The sequence below is a fragment of the Pseudonaja textilis genome, chromosome 2, assembly GCF_049901715.1.
Source record: "Pseudonaja textilis isolate UNSWEBS1 chromosome 2, rPseTex1.2, whole genome shotgun sequence".
NCBI classification, from domain to species: domain Eukaryota; kingdom Metazoa; phylum Chordata; class Lepidosauria; order Squamata; family Elapidae; genus Pseudonaja; species Pseudonaja textilis.
The window spans coordinates 120,908,322-120,917,671 of NC_141991.1; the positions used below are offsets into that span (position 1 = coordinate 120,908,322).

General features: G+C 39.4%; 1 protein-coding gene and 1 long non-coding RNA gene across 5 annotated transcripts in view; one reads left to right on the plus strand and one right to left on the minus strand.

Moving 5' to 3' along the window:
* Positions 1 to 5,608, minus strand: part of RAB5B (RAB5B, member RAS oncogene family) — a 30,507-nt gene extending 24,899 nt beyond the window's left edge. For 2 of the 3 annotated variants that reach the window (XM_087925091.1, XM_026711177.2), the window contains exon 1: positions 5,355 to 5,406. The gene's annotated coding sequence lies outside the window, so the exon portion shown is untranslated. Of the gene's footprint in view, positions 1 to 5,354; positions 5,407 to 5,487 lie in introns of those variants that run through there. The other variant, XM_026711181.2, reaches the window with a different exon arrangement.
* A 91-nt stretch (positions 5,609 to 5,699) lies between these two features.
* Positions 5,700 to 7,768, plus strand: LOC148127047 (uncharacterized). Of its 2 annotated transcripts, none has more exons than XR_015741877.1 (2): positions 5,700 to 5,863; positions 6,998 to 7,768. It is a non-coding gene; the product is annotated as an uncharacterized LOC148127047 (long non-coding RNA). The 2 variants fall into 2 exon arrangements; XR_015741878.1 differs by lacking the exon at positions 5,700 to 5,863 and adding an exon at positions 6,116 to 6,407.
* The last annotated feature ends 1,582 nt before the right edge of the window (positions 7,769 to 9,350 follow it).

Genomic DNA, 9,350 nt, shown 5'->3' on the forward strand with positions numbered 1-9,350 from the left:
CTATCATTTCGCTCATATATATAATCCAGGTTTAGCAATCTGAATATAAGTTTGTAGAGATTTGTCAAAACAAGATTTATATTTTTTCTGTTACACTGGAAGTGGTGTGTCATTATTTCAATTCAAAACCACTGTTTTAGCAAACCACTACTGTCAGCAGTAGTTCACGAGTCCACTCTGATTTTTCTGCAACTCATTCAAAACCTGGCAGTGTTTTTCTGTACAACTTGTATTTCCTTCTGACTAATTTAGAACTGGAAAAAATAAGATTAACACTTCCTATCTTGCTCCAGTGAAGGCCCTTTCTGAACTGTATATATTAGGCAATTTTCTTCAGGAAAAGAAACCCTCCTTGGATACAGAGTAAAGAAATTTAGCAAAGAAACTCTAACCTTTGAACAGCAAAGATACAGAAGATAATGTGATAAACTAGATACATGGATAGTAATGAATTTTTACATATGGAGCATTAGTTAAGATGGGACAAGCATTTACTTTGGCCGGTATTAATGAGTTATACGGATTAATCATTTGTGCATCTATTTGTTAAAAGTCAATCTTCTTTCTTTTACTACCTTGATACCAGTTGCTACTAAATCTAAAATGTAAATCAGAATGGTCTTCTCTTTTCAGAAATCCTTCCTTTTATAACTTCTATTCTGAAAATACATTTAACTACCACTAAGATATTGAATCTACTTCTTTGTATGAAGTTATGAGCTTTATTTACAGCTAAACTAGTTTTGAGGTGCTGAAACTAAGAACATTTTAGATATACTAAGTAAGGAAAACTCTGTGCTGCAATTCCCATAGAAATTCCCACCCTGGTAACCTTGGACTCTTTGCAAAGTTTAGTACATTGAATACATTGTTCAAGTAATGAAGATTGAATTTTTCACAAAGAGGTCCTACAGAAATATAATCCACATATTGTTTTATTATATATGCTTCTCTAAAGGCTAGGCAAAAACATGCTAAAGTGATTAGAATAAGTAACTGAATCTCCTAATTTCAGATCTAATAACTGACAGACTTTGAAGATGAACTTTTCCCCATTTTAAGCAGAAACATACATTTTAACAATTGCAACTAGCCATATTTCCACTGTATATATGCCAACATATATTCAAGGACAAACCTAGAAGATATGAAACCATTGTCCTAGCTTGAGAGTCTTTACATACTAACACAGCAAGATGAGAAGCTGAAGTTTGCCATGTATATTAGAGCTTAAGAATAAGATGCAGAAAGTGGTTGAGTTATTATCTCAGACCCTTCATCTCAGGCATCCCAAAGCCCTTTATTTCAATGATTGTTAGCATATTTGTGGCAATATGAAAGGAACCATCAGATATAAGTAATTTCTAAAATAAAAATGACTTCCTAACAATCTTTGCAATATATTCTTTAAAGTTCTGAATATGTGCAAATATATCTTGTTAGAGTACCTACTAACCATTAACCTTAATATTTTTTCAGTTTACAGGAGTAGCCTATCTTCACACTAAATCTTCAGCTGAATTGACAAGGTTGACAAGCAACTGTTTACTGTGCATTAAAGCAGATAATACACTCTGGAGAACTCTAGCTAACACAAACTGTCATTAATTTCAAACCACTATGTATAAACATGTCCCCTTCTTTTATTCTAAAGAAAAATGACCCTTTTCTACCTGAAATCAAGAACATTCACCTTTGTAAATATTTATCCATGCATAGGATTATATATGCCTCTCCATCCCAAGGCACAATTCCCCTTTAATTGCCTACGCTGACCTGCCCAATTAGTAAAATTATGTAAGAGTCATATATGGGTAAGTAGTACAATATGCAAATAGCATGTATATAGGTGATGTCCATAAAACACAGCGATAATAAAAAGATCTGATAGCATACATGCTACACATTAAAAAGGAATAAAAAAGCTTTTTAAAAGGATATGTCTGATTTCAAGAAATTGCAGTTGACAACACTAAAAGTATCCAATTAAATATACTGGCCTTCAGTTCAATACAATTATTACTGTGCAGTTCCTTAGACATTTTTTTCTACCACTTAAGTTCTGTACTGTTGAATTTTGACAAGCTAGAGAGAATCTGAGTCTGTTTCCAACTGCTTGGACATTCAACCTACCACTGTAATTGGTTCTCTTTCCCATTTGGATCTACTCCTTTGTAACATTAAGACTCTGTTAGTATGAGAGAATCTATATAAAAATACATTCCACCTTTGCAAGTGACCCCTAAAAGCAATACCTCATCTTCCAAGAAGAGCTGATAACAACAAGCAAATGTTGCAACTGCTCCAATATTTACATTGCTTTCAATAAGTATTTTCAAAATACTGGTTATACCACAGTCCTAAAATGATTAGCCCCTACCTATTTTTAAGTAGGTTCCTTCCTTATATCCTGATCAAGAGAGAACCACTATCCAGACTCATGTTGTAGACCTAAACAGAAAAGCTACTTCAGGTTCATTGAACTCCTTGTACACAGAGCTCATCTTATTTAAAAACCAATTCAATATTAGGTTGTCTCTTTGCTGACAAGGGATAAAAAGTAAAACAGATTAATATACAAAGAAGAAAGAAAATATGTTATTAAATCCTAGCAGGAATTACAATATTGCAAAATATACTCAATACCAGAGAGTTAGAGAGCTCCGTACCAACAAAAACTATCATTATCTTTTCACTCAGATTAAGACAAAGCATTTCACTTTCAAGTCAAGAAGTTGTCTGATTATACTATACAGGCCAACCAGGAGAAGGAACCCCAGTCTCCTAATATCAGTAAGGAAAGATATAGACCCAAGCTCATTCTGCATTCGGTTTCTAAATTCCTGATTTATACTGAGAAAGCTTAAAAACAAATTATGAAGATAACTTTCCCTTACTACATATAGCACTTAAAGCATAACCGTAAAACCCATTAAAGCTTTTGATTTCTTTCTTGTGATCAGTATTAGCATACAATTAGCAAATTACCCAGTTTACCTTTATAACAAAAAAAAAGTAGAACGTGTTTCCAAGGTTAAGAGCTTCTATTTTAGATTCCAAGGTGTATGTCATATAAAGTGACATGTTAAAACTACTATTTTCCACAATGGGAAAGAGATTTGTTATCAGTAATGAATACTATTATGCAAAACTAGGAATGGGACATTTTTAGAACTCAAAAGCAAATGTACACCTATAGACAGTAGGAAGACAGTTGAAATCTTTTTGCAAAGAAAGAACTAAAGATAATATAGGAGGGGAATGGAAGGATGAAAATTGAAACCAAATATGTAATCTAAGAATCTTAGATATAACTTCTAAAATTGTAATTTTAATGGAGAAAAAAGTGTAAAGTCAAACTGAAAATGGAAGACAGTACTGGCCAAAAATATGGGTCCATGAGTCCACTCACCATCAATTTTAAGCACAGTAATAACAATGCACCTCTACACTAGCTTATCATTTTAGTCAGGTGTAAAACACATATGCTTTATTTTTATATACTTTCTTTGATCTCAGTTATACCAATAACACTCTCATATCATCAAGAGTTTAAAAAAATCACTTAGCTGCTTAAGAAAAAAAGTTGCAACAATGGGCAAGAACAATAATGATAAAACTAGAGAAATCTGTAAAGATTAAAAGAAGTTTCTCACCATTAAACAACCTAAAGTTTACTGCTAAACTCCAAGAGTGTGTCCTTGATAAGATCCAGTTCTACACCTGTGTAGATTCAGGATAAATCAATCTAGGAAAACACAATTTCTTAAATAAACCATAATGAAGTACATATGGAAATTCATTCACTTATTCTTCATACTGTACATTTAAGCTTGGTATCAATGCATTTCCATCAGCTATCCAAGCCTTATAGTATCTTTTGGATGTAGGATACATTAAGCACTGCATCTTGGCTTAAGTCTACTTCTCATACTGATTTAATAAGGACCATCGGAGCTCCTTCCCTCTCCCCCCACCCCTTTTCTGGGCAGCTTTCCCACATCAATGCATTTTTAATGGAGTACAACTTTAAGGGAAAAGAGCCTTAAAACATCCACGAAGCCCCACTATGCCTTTCAGAGCTTAATTACAAGGATTAGTAAAAAGCATCACACATGCCTATCTATTACCATAAATTTAAGCCGAATCACAGACACTCTTGTGACTGCTGACCATGCAATCGGTAACTCTTCTTTGAAAGGGCAAAACCATTTGCCCCTCCTAGGTGACTTACATTTAAGAAAGAAACCATAATTGATCAAAAAAACCCACGGAAGGGATGTGAGCGTGTGGGGAATTCAATGCTATGAGGAGACATAAATCTTTCAAGAGAAAGAAAACACGGAAAGACGAAGGGGCAAGAAAGGCTTTTAACAAGCCAGGCAGCCAAGCTCGGATCTTCCAACAGCCAGCAAAATGCTAAACTGTTAAGTTCACCGGCTATCGCGGTAGTACAAAGTTCTGCTTTCCTAACGCCAAGGCGGCAGGCTGGGAAGCTTTGATGGGTCCCTCCTACGCCAACCAGATTTTACTAACGACTAAGTATGCAATTTACGCCCCACTAGCAGTTCTTAACCTCTTTTAAAACCAAGGCAAGCTTAACCATATCGAGCTGATTACGGTATACGAGAACGATCCCTCCTCACGCAGAGTTGATCTCAATTACGGATCGATTAATAAACCCCCGAACTTCTCACTGGGGCCCGTTTTATTATGCCGATCCACCAGGATTTCCACCGAAGCAGCAAGTCTTCGTAACTCAGCCCGGTCGGTTCCCTACGTCAGAAAGGCCACACACAGAGAGAGACAGAAACATCGCCGGGAGAGAGAGAGACAGTCGCCATTCCGACGCGGACGTTCCCTTACAACGCTTGCGGCCCGGCGACTCCGCTTCAAACTCGCCCTCCTAGCCCCATTCTAGCGTTAACCGATGTCCTTCACCCCCACCCTGGCTCGGCACCGTCCAGCTGCCCTGGATGTCAAGAGGCCTTTCGCTTCGCCCCACTTCTGGCTTCTCCAGGCCACCTCCCTCCGTGTGGCGCGTATCCATCCCTCCCAAGTCAGGAGCCGGTTGGAAAAGGGACAGGCCCACCTCTCCAAGACCCACCAGGGCCTCCAATTAACCTCTTGGGCCGTCCGCCGCCTCTCCCCACAGCCACAAGGACTCGCTAGCCAAGCCCACTCCCCCCCTCTTGCTCCCCCCGCTGCCGGACGGAGGGCCCAAGTCCATCCTGTAGCCCCCCCGTGTAATAAAGCCACTGTGGTCTGAGGGAGTGACTTCCGAAGGAGCCAAAACGATCCCCCGAGAAGCCGCCGGGCAGCCCGGCGCGGCCTAAGAGCCCCCACATAGGTACCTGAGACGGCACTAGCTCCCCCCTCTTCGCGGCCCTCGACTGTTTCGCACACAAACAAACTACCTCAACCAAACCCAACTCTGTGCCGGAAGGCGGAGTCAGACTGCGTTCTAAACCAATGGCCGCTAGGCACCTGGGGCGCAAGAACGTCCTCTCGACCAATCGCCTCACGGGAAACCGCACCCTTGCCTCATCTAGCTAATTGGAACTCCGCGAAGGGAAGGACGGGCAAGCAGCTCTAAGCACCAATGCAGCGAAGGAGGCGGAATGGCGAGTTAAAAAGCTTCCAGCCAATAGAAAAGACAATTGGGCTTTTAATGGACGAGTAAACCAGCCAGTAGAAAGGTTGCGGATTCGAGAGGTTTCATAAACAACAAATAAGGTGACCTAAGAAGGGAGGAGCCGTCCGGCGGGGCCATCCAATCACAGCTCGCTCTGTAGCTGATATTGCCCAATCGCAGATCACATGTCCTTCATACCTCCTAGCGAGAGGCCGAATTGAGAAGAAGGTAGGTAGACGTGCACCGAACTTTCTTTGCCCAATCAGAGAGCGCACTATCTCCGGAGGCCAATTAGAAGCCACGAGGAATTTGAATGGCACAAGGAGGAAAAAAACAGTTACTTCCGGGACTCCTGTGAACCTTGACCCCTCCACCCCTTTGGGGCCGGGCGAGGTGGAATTCTAGGAACGGGAAATCATGTGGGGGGCGTGGCCAGAGCTGAGTCGGCCGGAAGTTTCGTTGCTGACGCCGCAGGTTCGCTGGTCTCAGCGGGACGTGCTTCTTGAGTAACGCCCGCAAGAGCCGTAGAGCCGGGAGCTGCTGCGCCTCAGAAAAGACGGAGTCCCATCCCGGCTCTCCCTCCTGTCAACTATTCCTTGGTGTTCCGAGGATCAGTCTGCCGAGGCGCCTTCGTGCGGCCCTGGAAGGCGGTGGGCCGGCCAGTCCTCCGAATAGTATTAAAAAGAAAGCAGCTCCCTGGGTGAGAGGAAAGTATCAGGGAGCCGACGGCCCCTGTTGAACTCAGTCGAAAGGGAAAGAAGTCGAGGCGCGAGTAAGGACGCGGAGCAAATCTCCGCTTCTAAGACTTTTTGTCGGGGAGCGAGAAGATAAATCGAGGGTCCCCACACACACCCCTGAATGAGACTGAGCCTTCTGTGGGCTACTAACGGCCTCTCGGTAATGGTCAGCAATACCGATTCTTGCTACGTCAAAAAATAAAAAGGTGAATACCCGAATAAGATGGGAGGACCTTTTTTAAAATGATTCTGTGGGACGTTACAGTTAAAAAGATAAGAACTAATAAAGTAAAAGAAAAATAATAAAAAAAAATATTTCCCTTCATCACAAATAAAAACAGTTTTAGTAACATCATCATCAGCCTTCTCTTAACATACAGCAAATGTGCATACAACAAATGTTTTTTTTCCATGACTCTTCTCTATAGACAAATCTTTTAAGGTGTCCTTGTTTCGGTCCTGGTCAGCAAAAGTCCATAAGTTATCAGGAACAACTTACCTATTTAACCTTGTTGAAATAAACTAAATTTATATTTCTTCTTTTCACTTTTAACAATCTTTAATCCCTTCAAATCTGCAAGGTTTTCATTTTTTCTTTGTCCCTTCTCAAAAACCTTTAAACCAGATTTAACAAGAATCTAAGGATGCAAAGGAACTCCAAGCCATAATATCCCACTATCATGTCCCACGGTGGCTTGCTTTCTTCAGCTGAAAACCAAAATCTTCCACTTAATCAATCCTCAGAACATTGATGCAACTGCCTGCTGGATCATTCAAGCACCCTTTGACAAGATTGGTATGAATGGCAATCTACTTTCTGGAGAGCAAGGTTTCTTCTAGATATCCCTTGATGCACACTCTTCTTCAATGTTCCTTATTGTGGACTTGTGACTACTGATGCCACAAGAGTGGGTTGCAGAACTGTCACTACCCTAGGATTCTTTTAGATTCTTGACGTTGCATGCATTGTTCTTAGGTGTTTTTTGTTGGGACTGCCTGCCGTTCCTGGGAAGAATGAAGCTATTGTACATTCTTCTTTTATATGCTTCATATAGATTGGTGGAAAGCAGTGTTTTTGACAAAAAAAATGCGCCTAATAAGCTTTCATAGCCCCCATTTTGTGGTCCATGTCTTTTGAGATCTGATTCACTTCCACAAACCTGTTGTGAAGCTTTGTTAGTGGTAACTGTTCAGGACTCTTCAAACTCAGATGATCATGTGATTGGAATATTTGACATAATTTATTCTCTTAAAACAACAGATCATCCTGATTTCACATAATTTACCAGACAGATAATGTGGTATCTATATTTGTTTTAAATGATTTTACATTGTGTAAGCCGCCTCAAGTTGCCATGGGCGAATAGGTGGCAATAAAATAAAAAAATAAATTGTGGTTCAGATGCTGGGATAGGTGAAGGGAAACCCAGATAACTAATCCACCATTAGCCTTAGTAGGTGAATAATTGACTTTGGGACATCATCTCAAAGTTGGAGGTCTTCAGAACAATAGTGCTATAGAAAAGGAGCCATTTAGACCAAGACTTCTTATGAATTGGTACATTAGCAGATCTACAGGCCACACATTTTCATAGCTCATAGTTCACCTTCATATCAATTTACATTTTCACAAGTCTCCTGGACAGAATTCAAGACCTGAGATTTGCAAAGAATGTGATCTCTCTACCTCTACTGAATCATATTCTTGGATGTAAGCAAGAGAGAACATCAGACAAGCTTTGATTGAAAGTATTTGTAACAAGACAATTCTATACAGGTAGTCATCAATTTATGACTGTAATTAAGCCCAGGATCATGGTTAAGGTGGTGTCATTAAGCAGGTTCCCACATAATTGCACTCGATTTAATGTCCTTTTTTTGCAGTAAATGCAGAAGTCATTAGGTGAATCCATTTTATCCAATGAGCGACGGTTGGGGTTTTTTTGTCAGAATCCAAGAATAAAAGCTGAAAACGAAGTTTAAAAAAATGGAGCCATGTGATTGCAGGACACTGCAGCCAGCCATAAATACAAATCAGTTGCCAAATGCCCAAAATGTGATCGCATGACCATACACACAGGCAGGGGTTGGCACAGGTGCAAGCAGTTGCAAAATTGAGCCATAAATACCTTTTAGAGGAGTCCATTATAACTTCAGTCACTAAGTGGCTGATTATAAGTCAAGGACTACATGTAATTACATCTTTTATGTTTCACAATAAAGTCTTGATGTGTATTCAGATGTATTCAGATACAAGTGGGAAACGTAGGCCAGTGATTCTCAACACATTAGAATCGGATCCCTTGGAATCCCCAAGACTCGTTCAAAGGGTTGCAAAGTCAAAATAATTTTGGAGATCAAATAAGATAATTCCAAAACTCTTCGAGGTCCACAATCATTTCTAAGTTTGTAAAAAGATTCTGAAATCAAAGCATTGCTTTTAACTGCTAGACAATTTATATTTTCATCTACCAAATCCTTGAATTCAATGAAAACTGATGAGTATCTTTGCTTTGATGAAAAGAAAGCCATGTGTTAAAATTCCTAGTATTTAATGATTTAGAAACTGATTTCACAGTACTGTATTTAGTAACATTTGTCTTACAAAGAGCTAAGAAAACTAATTTTCTTTAAAAGATATTACAAAAATGTCAAGGTGCTTAGACTAACAAATCCAGAAATCTTTTTAAAATGAATAGCTGTATAAATATATATATATTTCCAGTCCAAAAATGAAGGGAAAGAATACCATGGTTCCAAATACTGCTTGTGAATAGTGGCACGAATAACATCTTGGTATTTCTGTATTATTACACTAAGCAACGTCATGTAAGAATGTCCAGTTTAATTCAAGAGGTCCTGAAATAACCAACTTTCAGAAAAGTCTCCATATCTGAAACAATGTTTGTTTTTTTTTCATCTGAGTGAAGACAGTAAGAATTATGACTTAGGATGAATGAGAAGTTTCCCCACATTGA